Source organism: Saccostrea echinata, unplaced genomic scaffold (assembly GCF_033153115.1).
Source record: "Saccostrea echinata isolate AGI-Se365-2 ecotype Australia unplaced genomic scaffold, CSIRO_AGI_Sech_v1 ptg000054l, whole genome shotgun sequence".
NCBI classification, from domain to species: domain Eukaryota; kingdom Metazoa; phylum Mollusca; class Bivalvia; order Ostreida; family Ostreidae; genus Saccostrea; species Saccostrea echinata.
The window spans coordinates 22,509,380-22,522,303 of record NW_026889803.1 but is presented as its reverse complement, the minus strand read 5'-3'; the positions used below and the strand labels follow the sequence as shown (position 1 = coordinate 22,522,303).

General features: G+C 32.6%; 1 protein-coding gene and 1 long non-coding RNA gene across 3 annotated transcripts in view; both read right to left on the bottom strand.

Annotated features, from left to right (window-relative positions):
• Positions 1–12,924, bottom strand: part of LOC133206152 (protein HGH1 homolog) — a 62,619-nt gene that overhangs the window by 8,694 nt on the left and 41,001 nt on the right. The window lies entirely within an intron of this gene.
• On the bottom strand, positions 2,822–5,260 carry LOC133206159 (uncharacterized). Its single transcript, XR_009723713.1, has 4 exons — positions 5,222–5,260; positions 4,690–4,738; positions 4,137–4,200; positions 2,822–3,153 (listed from the first exon to the last, which is right to left on the bottom strand). It is a non-coding gene; the product is annotated as an uncharacterized LOC133206159 (long non-coding RNA).

Below are 12,924 nucleotides of genomic sequence, written 5' to 3'. Positions count from 1 at the left end.
TTACTTGTGTGCCAAGTAATATTGAAATCAGACCAAAACTATAGGAGGAGTAGCTTTTGTTGACAGACAGACAGACGACCAACACCTTACTATCGCATAAGCTAGGGATGGGTATCAGCAAAAATTTCGTATCGAGATATATCACGATTTTTTCCCAAAAATATCACGATAAATCGTGATATTTTTACACGCATATTTTACTACAATTTCAAATGAATTTCCATAATATTTCTTAAAAATATGCTATAAAAACATAACTTTACTTTTTAAATTTTCATTTATTTAATATAAAGCATGTTTTGATGCCGTTGTTTAACTGTTTTCAACATTTTTTACACTTCCTGTTATTGTCATTCAATAGTTTGAACAAATAAATGAATAATTTCCGGAATTTATAGTTATGTACCAAATACAGGTATTTTAGTCTCCGCATCACGATACGTATCACGCATTAAAAAATCGCAATATACCGGTATACCAATAAAATCGCGCATCCCTAGCATAGGCTCTTCTGGTCTCTAGCCAGTAGAGCTAAAAATCATGAGTTTTTGACAAGGCTTAATGTATTATAGCAATGAACTGGCTATACATGTAGCTATGGGGCTCATTTTACAGGATCCCTTAGCATGAAAATGCACATTGCAAAAACTGCAAATACATAAAATTGCAAGTTTAACAGAGAGAGTGTTCGAAAGTATGAACACATCAGTAAATAAAATCCACTTTTTCACAGTGTTGTCCAAAGGAGTATTCTACTTAAGTATAGTAGTGTGGTCCCTTTTTACACCCTTGGTTTACCGGTTAAATATTAGCATACGGTATTTTGTTTATTTTCATTGTGAACAACAAAGTATTTCTAATTAAAACATTGTGTATTTATAATGAATAATTAAACATATCAGAAAATACAAGCCTATTTTTAACACCTATCGCACTTAAAAATGCCGGAACATTTTCCCCCGATCAGACCACGGTTTCTCTATTACATGGAAATGGGCGGAGACATTTAGATTAGATACTATAAAAAGAAGATCTTGGTATAATATTTTTCTTTCAAAGACGAATTATATGTTCAAGATTCACAATCAATTACAAATACAATTTTCTATTTACAAAACTTTGGGAATAAAAGCTATAACAAGATGAACCAAACAAGTCCATGCTGATCGATATAAAACTGAGTACGTTTCAACTGAGAACTAGCACGTTCACTGGGGGCATTTACCTGTAACGATACAAAACCACGTGGCTTGTTATGATTCTAAACAGGTCATAGAGAGGTTAATCGCATGTAAATGAAGTCAGCGAAGAGATTCAAAATCACAATACTTTTAATTAGAAAACATAGAGCACAAGGTTGTTCAACAAAGATATTTTCACTCAACCTTTACACATATAATATACACATTATATTTCAAACTTGACTCTGAACAAACCTGTGCTCGGTGTTTACGAAAGTTTTGAAGTGTGTATATGTCACTGATTTCTTTTGATATTCATGAAAATCAAAGGACCCTACCTTCAACGCGCAGCTTCGTATGCTGCCTATATCTATTGTTTGACATTTTTAGATGATGATTCAAATAATAAAGACAGCAATTAATAATAAAATTTAATTTTTAAACATTTTAATAAATGTTAGAAATTTGACGAGTAACCGGGGACCACAGATAAGCCTTATTGAGACTTGTTCTTTCATACAGTTCTTCACTGCAAAAGTTGTTTCTAATGCTGATTTTGTTTGCCCTAAAATTATACAAATGAATGAACAGAACAAAGTTTATGTCTTTTTTAATACCATAAAGTCATAAAAACACAACCAGTATTTAAATGAAGTATTTGACAATGCTCAATTAAATTCCTTCAACTGCATTTGAAAAATACCAATTGTATCATGTACATGTTACTTTTACATAGAAAATTTAAAGACAGCAACATTATAAAAAAAATTATTAATAAGATGATCTCTAATTTTAAATTGTCAACAACAAAAAAAACAAAAAATAAAAACACATTTGAAGGTACTACACTGAAAGAAAGCAAAATATATGAAACATTAATTAGTGTCTAGGAAAATCAAGGAGTCCCGAAACTGTCATGAAAAAAAAAAAAACAAGAGGCCCAGGGGCCACATCGCTCACCTGAGCACTCTGGCTAGGAAAAAGCAGAAATCAGTTCAGTCTTGAAAAGTTTTGATATAAAAGTGGTTCGAGGAGGGGGGGGGGGGGGGTTGATTTGAACTTGAATCTATTCTTAAGAAGACAATTTTTATTGATATATCATTTGTATTCCTTTGTATAACTATGATCCCCTGTTATGGCCCCCCATTCTCCCGGGGGGGGGGGGGGGGGGGGGGGGGGGGTCATGATTTGAACAAAATTTGAGTCTACATTACCTGAGGATGCTTCCATTTAAATATGACCAATTATGGCTTTGCTGTTCTTGAGAAGAAGGTTTTAAAAGGCTTTTTCCTATGTATTCCTATGTAAAACTTTGATCGCCCATTGTGGCCCCACCCTACCCCTGGGGGGAAGGTCATGATTGGAACAAACTTGAATCTACACTACCTGAGGATGCTTCCATATAAGTTTCTTATTTTCAAGCACAGTGGTTCTTGAGAAGATTTTTAAATGATGCCATCAATTTTTCACAAATTCATGATTATCTCCCCTTGGAAGAAGGTGTGGCCCTTCATTTGAACAAACTTGAATTCCCTTTACCCAAGGATACTTTGTGGCAAGTTTGGTTGAAATTGGCCCAATGGCTCTTGAGAAGAAGATGAAAATGTGAAAAGTTTACACGACAACAACGATGACGACAGACAACGGGCAAATTTCGATCAGAAAAGCTCACTTGAGCCTTCGGCTCAGGTGAGCTAAAAAAACGTTTCATCCTTTTCCTTTGGAATGCTGTGGACAGCTTGAAGCATCAACTTTGTACCTTGGCATGGTGCAACAGGCCCTATTGCTAAATGTGCTGACATATGTAAAATATTCCTGTACAGTATTGCATAGTCCAATTTCTGAGATACTTGACACTTTAAGGGAGGGTAATCTTCATTTGACAGGATATGCTTTGCATGATTGAACAATTTATGCTGAGATCTTTCATCTTTTGACCAATTTAGATGCACTGATGATATGAATTCAAAATCTGTAAAAGCAATGACAAATTGATGTTTGAATTAAAGTTTATAATTGATATTGCAATAATCATGATAATCAAAGAAGACATTTTAGTACAATAAATTTTCATTTATACCCAAAAGCAAAAGAGCATGTATTTTGATGTTCTAAATGACATTGGGAATTAGGGAATAATTTCAATTTTACAACAAAGGGACCTTGGCAATGCTAGCCTGAATCACCTTTATTTCCTATTTTGTAAGAGATCCAAATGCCTTAAATGGCTACTTGAGTTTAATGCAAACCTGCAAATGATCCAAATATAAAACAAGCTAATTCAGAGAATTGTGGCCCCCACTTATGGGGAAAAATTGAGGATGGAAGAACTGGACAAAAAAACATGCAGATGGAAAAAGAAAAAGGTCAACCTTAACCTTTCAGCTTTTGGCCTTAAAGTCAATTGGTGTCTTTTTTTTTTATTAAAGAAATAAATTCAAGACCTCAAAGAGAACCAGAATTATCACCAGGACATAATTTATTGCAAGATATAAATTTTTCAACTTGACCTTTTAACTTAGAAATCAAAGGGGATTTCTTTAAGTCATTGGGAATTATGATATAAAATTTAACAGAAAAAGCTCAAGGGAAACTAAAGTTATTATTTGAATTTTTTTTTGTATTGTAGGAATTTCTAACCTTGACCTTTTGACCTCAAATCAATAGGGATCTTCTCTAGGCTGTAAGGAGTTGTGATATGAAATGATATTGCAAAAGCTCAAAGGCTTCAAGAGATATTGTTCCCAGATTAAAGTGTTATAGTACATACATGTACAGACAGAATGACACACGGACAGACTAAAATTAATATCCCCACTTACAGTACAACAAATAAGGGACAACAAAATAAACTGTTTACATAAAAACACACATACTTGCCTGTACAAGTTATTTATAAATAATTGATAAACATTTATTTGGGGGGGGGGGGGGGGGGGGGAGGCTGTTACCTACAGGTATTAGGTCATATGTTTTCTGTTATGTCCATGACTTCTTCCATTTTCCTCCACTCTTTGCTCTGTAAAATAATTGAAAAAGCCATGAAGTATATATACTCTTCTACATTAAAGTTAATGCTAAAACTGCTAATGGTGAAACATTTTGAATGAATCATAATTAAATAATTTGAAAGCTCAAAACTTGAACTATATGGACTGGACTTTTCAGTTTATCAGTCACATATTCAGGCATCTTCACCATTTAGACCTAACTTCACATAAATTGTTCTTTGTTATTTTACTTATCAGTAATGTGAATGAGCAGTTACATGTACATTATCATGATTATAGTAACTTGTATGTATACATTATAAAATGTTAACCACATGTACAAACTCTGGTTCATGTCATTGAACTTCATGATAACAATGTCCACTTAGTTATATTTTTCAGTGTGGAAATGAAACATATTTGTTAATTTTATTTTTTGAGATATTAAACATTGACATTATCTTTATTATTATGTAGTACCTTAAAAATATTATATTACTGTAACAGTAAGTGATCACCTGTTTGGTTTGATTCAATTGTTGCCTTGTCAATAGGAACACATTTCTGCTAAAGAATAAACATTAATTTTAATATTAACTATACAATACTTAATAATCCTCATAGTTACATGAATACTTATAACCAGTTATGTACACATAAAATAAAACAGAAATCATACTTGAGATTTTATTTTTGGAACTAATTCAAAATAATATGCAATTGAAATTTTATTTCCAAACAGGATTGGATCATTTACATGTGAAATCTATCAATATAATGAAACTATTGAGTGTAAAAACCATTTAACATTTACTGTAGAATCCTTAATTTATGTGAGTACTAAATATACTCGAATGAGAACAAGAATTAGCAAGTGGACTGCTGCTCAAGAGTTTTCACTTTTTACATGTATTTCAGCTATAAAATAATAAAAGCAGGTAATTTTGCTTCATAAGTGAAACTTGATGTATAAGCTACTGAGTGAATTTCAGAAATAATTTGATAAAACTTTTACATATAATTATAAACACATAGTATATGTATATGTACCTTTAAGCTCTTCCTTCAGCTTTACTTCCATACTGATTTTTTAGTGTGTGTTTCTGTACATCTTTTACATATACCTGTAAGAATTAGGAATCAAATTAGTTGATAAATATAAATCATTATTATAAATCATTATACATGTAATAGATTGGACATGCAAGTTGTATAAACTTGATATCAATAGGTTTTCACAAACTATAAAGACAAAGTCAGTAAATATTTCCAATTATGATATCACTTTGTGATATTATATTTACATGTATAGGGTTGTCCTTAAGACCTGTGGGACTGGGGAATTTCTTCACCTATAATGACATAATTCCCCAAATACTCTGGTATTGTCCTCTCAACCCTCACTAAGGGGAGGAACCCCCAACATGCTTTAATTTTTTTTTAAAAATCTGTTTCATTTCTTATGGACAACCCAAATACCATGTACAGTGTCTCTCTGAAATCTTTAAGGTCAGAAATTAAGTTAATTTCAATGGTTTAGCAAAATTCCTTAAGTTTTTAATTCCTTGAGGGACACACAAAAACTGCATAATGTTCTTACCAGTTCCAATAGGCAAAACCTCATTCAGCTTGACCCTCTCGGTTAACGGGTTTGCATAATAGCGTCTCCCCTATCAGGTATGGGTGACAACATGTTCTTTTTTTCCTTTTCCAGTGTAGACCAAGTATATTTCTGTGTTTGACACATACATGTACATGTAGGTTTGTTTACAGAAAATAGACTGTCCAAGTCCCATAACAGCTGCATGGTTCAAGATGGTTAACGATAAGAAGCGTTTCAGGGACAGAAATGTCTTCTGTGCTGCATTTAATATACCTTGTATATTCAGCTGAATCTATTTTACAATCTTTCAACAAAGCTAGAGATCTTTTATCATAATATTGTCGTCAAATCAACACTTCATCTTTTCGTCTGCCATTAAGACACCATACTTTTAATTCCTTTAAATAAGGAGAGTTCCACTAAGGGAGATAATTTTTCTAATAGTTTCAGCCAACTTCAATCTATTTTTAAATTAGCATAATGCCATTTGCAACCAAATTCCTTTTAACTATATATTGATTTTGAAGGATTTTTGCAATTAAACTGATATGTATAATGTTTTAAGCGTTTCTTGGGTTTTTACAGCATTATAAAGATAGTGGTATTTTAAACACATTGATTTAATCTAATTTTAGACCCCACTTTTACAGAATCAGTGTTGATAAATGAAATTAAATAAAATATTTCTAGTTAGAGCACTTCCTTTAAATTTATTTAATATGTAACATTTGAATAAAAGTGCATTTTTTCCTGCAATTTTTTTCTCTTAATCTCTGGGTGTTTTTCAAAATATTTTCATAAAATGTGCTAAAAATAGAATATAGGGCTATAATAGGGATCCCCAAAGGTACCTGACAGTTTTGATACCGTGATTTATTAGAGGACACATGATGCTAATCAGAAACAATAAAATCAGTCAAAATGATCACAATGCCTTTCATAATAAAATTTGGATTTTGCATGGTTTTCTCGTAGACACGCATTTAAGAAAATACGGGAAAATGCACAAGTTTATGACGTCACAATAAGCATTTAAAAGGTCATGTGAGAAAAATGATTTGTATGATCTTTCTGCATGGAATTTCAATGATTCAGAAAGCATGAGTTGTAATTTTTTAGATCACTTTCATTTTTAAGAAAAACACAGGGTAACATTTGTATTAAAACCGTACCTTGTTCTTTCCTTTCTCATTTTTTAGCTTAAGTTTACGTTTTCATCCTTATAAATGATGTTTGGCGTTTTTTTTCTGTGTGAAATCTGTGCTTTTTTCATGTTTTAAAATAAATCTTAAAAATCCTTGCATTTTTGAAAGATCCATGATATATTTTTAGGCGTCTTTACTACGAGCATATATAATGTAATTTTACATGCAAAGGACATCACATATAAGGATGGTTATTCGGACGGAAGACCTCTCATTGCTCGCAATGAGTTTCTAGTTATTATTTTTTTTTTTTTTCCCGTTTTTTGTCCAAGCGATTTCTCAGAGATGACTTGATGGATTTTCTTGAAACTTTCAGGGATTATGACAAATAAAATAAACTAAAAACATTTTGAAGGATTTTGCAAAATTCACTTCCGGTCATCAGATATGTCCAATTTCCGTTTTTTTTCAAAAGAGATCATGTCCAGATGATATCTCAGAAACAGTAGAAGATTAAGACCTCAAACTTTCAGGGATTATAGATCATGACAAGTATGTTTGTGGAATATGTTTAAATCCGTCAACCGTCACTTCCGCTCGTCACAGGAAGTGATCAAAGAAATCGAAAATTTCAACTTTTCTCATTTTAATTAAATCTTCCATCACATTATTGCATCTGTTTTGCAGTTTCGAAATATGTTGGTCCCGCCGGAAACAGAAACGCCAACTTCCGGTTATAAGCGAAAAACTACATAATTTGAGTATTTCACTTTCCCATAAATATCGCTTATAGATGAAGCATTTGAAATGATTTTTAGATATCTTATTTAGACTGCAAATGTCTAGAGTAACGTCGAATATCTTGGTAAAATTCACTTCCGGTCGCGTGTTTTACTGTCCGCAAAATAAGAACTTGTCAAAGTGAGATCTCAGAAACGGTAAGAGATTAAGACACCAAACTTACACGAGTAATAGAACTTAATGAGTAGGCAAAACTCTTTGGGTTAATAGCGTCAGCCCTCACTTCCGGTCATTACAGGAAGAGATCAAAGAAATAAAAAATTTAAACTTTTCTTTTTTGAAATAAAACTCATATAATTGAATCTCTTTCACAGTTTCTATATGTGCTGGTCTCACTGGAGACAAAAAGCGACAACTTCCGGTTATAAGAGAGAAACTATGTAATTGGGATTTTTAACTTTCCCAAAAATATCACTTATGATAAAGTTTTTGAAATGATTTTTACATATGTTATTGAGACTGCAATTGTCTAGTGTGAAGTCAACCATCTTAGGAAAATGCACTTCTGGTCGTGTGTTTTTCTATCCTCAAATTGAGATTTTATTCACCTAATTGCACAAAAACAGTACATGACTGAAGTCTAAAACTTTCAGAACTTTTTGTCAGTCACCAGTTTATCTACATCATGTGAAAATCATACATTGCCGTCACTTCCGGTCGTGACAGGAAGCGATGGAAAAAAAGTGAATTTTTAAAGTTTTTTTTTCTTTTTACAGAAATGTTTGGCTAATGCAGATGTTAGATAGACCATGACCATGCAAATTATTTTCACTGGAAGTGCCAACCAAAAAACCAGAAGTTGTCTCAAACATGAGTAGTTTTTCATGGAAACTTTTAGGGATGATCAGTTGTAAATAATTTAGGTGTAGAATGAACATTTTATTCGTTTGGAGCACTTTCGCTCATGACGAAGTACATAAAGAAAACAGAAAAGTAATTCCGTTTGTTTTTATCTCTATTTACATATCTTTGGAAGCCTTGGGATAACTTTTGTTAATTATTTAGAGTAATCTTTTTGAGAAGATTGTGTTTTTTTTCCAAAGAAGTCAAAAAAACAGAAGACCTGTTATTGCCTAGGCAATAAGTATCTAGTTATTAAGGTCTTCCGTCTTCACGGAAGACCTTATAGTGATTCTATTGTTTCTTCTTCTTCTTCTTTTTTTTAGACAAAATTTTGTGCACGCGATTTCTCGAAAACTATTCAATGAATTTCTTTGAAATTTTCAGGGATAAAAGGTCTTTATATGAATTTTATATAAAATTCCGTTTTTTGGTAAATTCGGTTCCGGTGCCAAGTTATGGACAATTTTCTGATTTTAAAATGAAATTTTGTCCATGAGTGTTCTCAAGAATGGCTAAAGATATGAACTGAAGACTTGTTAGAGATGATAGAACATGATTTCTAGATTGGAGAGGGCACCTTTCTGTTCGTCGTTGGCACTTCGGGTCGCTTACGGAAGTGATCAAAGAAATCGTTAAATTTCAACTTTTTTTTTCAAATCAATAGTTATATCACCTTATTGCATCTCTTTTGTAGTTTCGAAATATGTTAGTCCCACCGGAAACAAAAACGTCAATTTCCGGTTATAAAAGAAAAACGACATAATCTGAGTATTTTTCTTTCCCATTAATATCTTTTGCAGATAAAGTATTTGGAATGAATTTTAAATATGTAATTCAGACTGCAAATGTTTAGAGTAACCTCAAATATCTTTGTAAAATTCACTTCCGGTCACGTGTTTTTCTGTCCTCAAAATGAGAAGTTGTATGAGCAAGATCTCGGAAACGGTAAGAGATTAAGACACCAGATTTATATGAACAACAGACCTTAAGATGTAGCCAAAATCATTTGGGTTCAGAGCATCAGTCGTCACTTCCAGTCGTCACAGGAAGTGATCAAAGAAATCGAAAATTTCAACTTTTCTTTTTTTAATTAAAAATTGCATCACTTTATTGCATCTTTTCACAGATTCGAAAGATGTTGGTGCCACCGGAAACAAAAACGACAACTTCCAGTTATAAGAGAAAAACTTAATAATTTGAGTATTTTACTTTCCCATAAATATTCTTTATAGATAAAGTATATGAAATGAATTTTAGATATGTTATTGAGACTGCAAATTTCTAGAGTAACCTCAAATATCTTTGTAAAATTCACATCCAGTCGCGTGTTTTTCTGTCATCAAAATGAGAAATTGCCTGAGCGAGATCTCAAAAACAGGTAAAAGATTAAAACACCAAATTTTTATGAGTAACAGACCTTGAGGAGTAGGCAAAACCATTTTGGTTAAACACGTCAGTCGTAACTTCCGGTTGTCACAGGAAGTGATCAAAGAAATCGAAAATTTTAAGTTTTCTTTTTTAAATTAAAGTTTGCATCACTTTATTGCATCTCTTTTGCTGTTTTGAAATGTGGTAGATTCCACCGGAATCAAAAACGTCAACTTCCGGTTTTAGGTGATAAACTACGTTATTTCGATATTTAACTTTCTCATAAATATTGCTTATCGATAAAGTACTTGAAATGTTTTTATGCATTTTGTAGATACTGCAAATGTCTAGAGAAACATCAGAGATTTTTTTTTTTTTTTAAAATTCACTTCCGGTCGCTTGTTTACCTGTCCTCAAAATTAGAATTTGTTCTCACAATATTGCTCAGCAACAGTAAACGACTGAAGTCTAAAACTTTTAGGACTGATAGTCAGTCATCAGTTTATTTGAATCGCGAGAAAATCTTGTATCGCCGTTACTTCTGGTCGTGACAGGAAGTGATGCAAAAAAGTGAATGGTTAATGGTTAGCGCATTAGATTTTCACGCTGACAACCAGGGTTAAATCTCGAGAGTGTCTGAATTTCTTTTATCACTTTTTCAGCTTGAATTTACGTTTTTATTTTCAAAATCGGACGGAAGACCTCTCATTGCTCGCAATGAGTTTCTAGTTATTATTATTATTTTTTTGACCAAATTTTGTGCAGGCATTTTCTCGAAAACTGTTCAGTGGTTTTCAGTGAAACTTTCAGGAAAAATGTGTCATTAAATGAACTTTGTTCATCACAAGGAAAAGTTGGTAAATTCTCTTTTGGTTCCAAGTTATGGACTATTTCCTGATTTTTAAATGGACTTTTGTCGATGAATGTTCTAAAGAATGGTTAAAGATATGAACTGGAGACTTATTGGAGAAGATAGATCATGACCTTTAGATTTGCAGAATCATCTTTTTGCGCATTGTCACCACTTCCGGTTTGTACCAGAAGCAAATTTAAAAAAGGGCATTTTTTAACTTTTTTTGTTTTTCAATTTTCTTTTTATAATTTTAGCAAATCTCTTTTGTAAATGCTTAATATGCAAATTGTTTTAAAATTGATCAATCCAAACTCTAGATATTCGCATTTTAAAATTTAAAGCGGGTCCAAAATGGCGGCTGTCTCAGACGAGCAGGTTGGCACTCGGAGCTCCTCGGGTGGCTCGTTCCTCGCACACTAACCTTGGACGTCAAAAGTGTTGTACCTTGTTGCTGATAAAGTCATGTGACCTTATTTGAAATTCCTCCAAATGTTATACCTTTGAACTGTGAGTTACTATGAAGCAACACTATGTTTTGCTTTCAAAGACTACTTACATGATGCTGTGATCAAAACCAATATACAAGGAAGAATTAGAAAACAGAAAAAAATGTTTGAAGAACTTTATGCTGAGTAAAATATGAAATGTGTTACAAGGCAGTTCCGGAGAAATGTAATCGATTTGATGCATACTTCTCCACCAATCACTTACGAGGTTTGTATGGAGCATAGCTGAGTCAGTCGAAGATTGCCGATTGGCAGGTCGGAGTTTATGGAGAAAGCCGAGTGTCTTGTTGATCGAAACTACCACAAGGATCAATGAAATATGAAGGAATTGTTGTTCGCAGCACAGTTAAGGCTGCAGTAAGGAGGCGGGGCCTAATTTATACGGGAAATGCTTACTATGACATCACACAAAAATATAAATTCTTTAAATTACCACAAAATGAAATGATTTGCTATTTTAAACTGTTGAATAGCTTTAAACTACATCAATACTAACTAGTGCATGCAATATTGTCGTTGGTTAAATCTCACACAGCAGTATATAAACAATTCACTGATCACAATGCACTTCTCAATGTGACGTCATATTGTAAAATTTGAAGCAGTTTGTATGCAGTGAGAGGCGGATCAAGTTATATACAATGAAAAATGTATTTTGTAATTAAATAGAATATAAATTGTAGATATATAAGAGGCCATTAACTTGGATGCGATGTCTATTTTATGATTTTATTCATATACTTCCCGCACATTCCCTAGACAAGTGCTACTGTCGTATATTTGTATGCAGATGCATTGAAAGGTAATAGAAGGGTCATAATAAATCGATTTATTGCAAGGGCATACCCTCAATGAATTATGACAAGCTTTTACACATAAACTCTAGACGTATGAAGATATTTGAAAAGTGCTGCAAATCTGTTGAAATCTTGCAAATGAATTAATTATATCTATATTTTATGTACTTGACCACCAAAATATTCAACATACGGTCTAATAAATGTAATTTTAGCAATTAGATACAAGGAGTGATCAAAAAGTTCGCGAACTATCTCTATATTTAAAAAACCACAATTCAGATCAGATTGAAATTTAGCACAAATATAGTCTTACAGATGTTCTATAAATAGCAGTTGTTAAATAATGTTTTGCTCCGTGTTTGTGACCTCACAATGTGAAAATGACATCAGTATGTAAGTCAATTGTGACAAAAAAAATGGTTGACTCAGTTGTACTTGAGCAACGAACGGCTGTAAAGTTTAATGTATATCTCTGAAATTCCTTTGCAGTAGAATATGATAATTTGTACAAGGTTTATGAAAACAAAAGACTTACCAGAAGTTCAATAATCATTTGGATTGAATGTTTTAGTGAAGGCTTGGAGATGGTTTAAAATGATGTCTGTTTTGTTGCCCAGTGAAAGCAAGCCGGTAAAAAGATGTGTCCTTAGTTGAGCAATTTGTTTTAAAAGATCGCCAAGTTACAGTAAGAAAAATAGTTGAATATGTGAGCAATAATATAATTATTAAATTCCTAAAATATCTTTTACTTTAGACTTTAAACATATGAGATATGAAAAAAAGAAGGTGCCCATACTATTTCCACATTGGATAAACGACACTCCCGAGACAGGG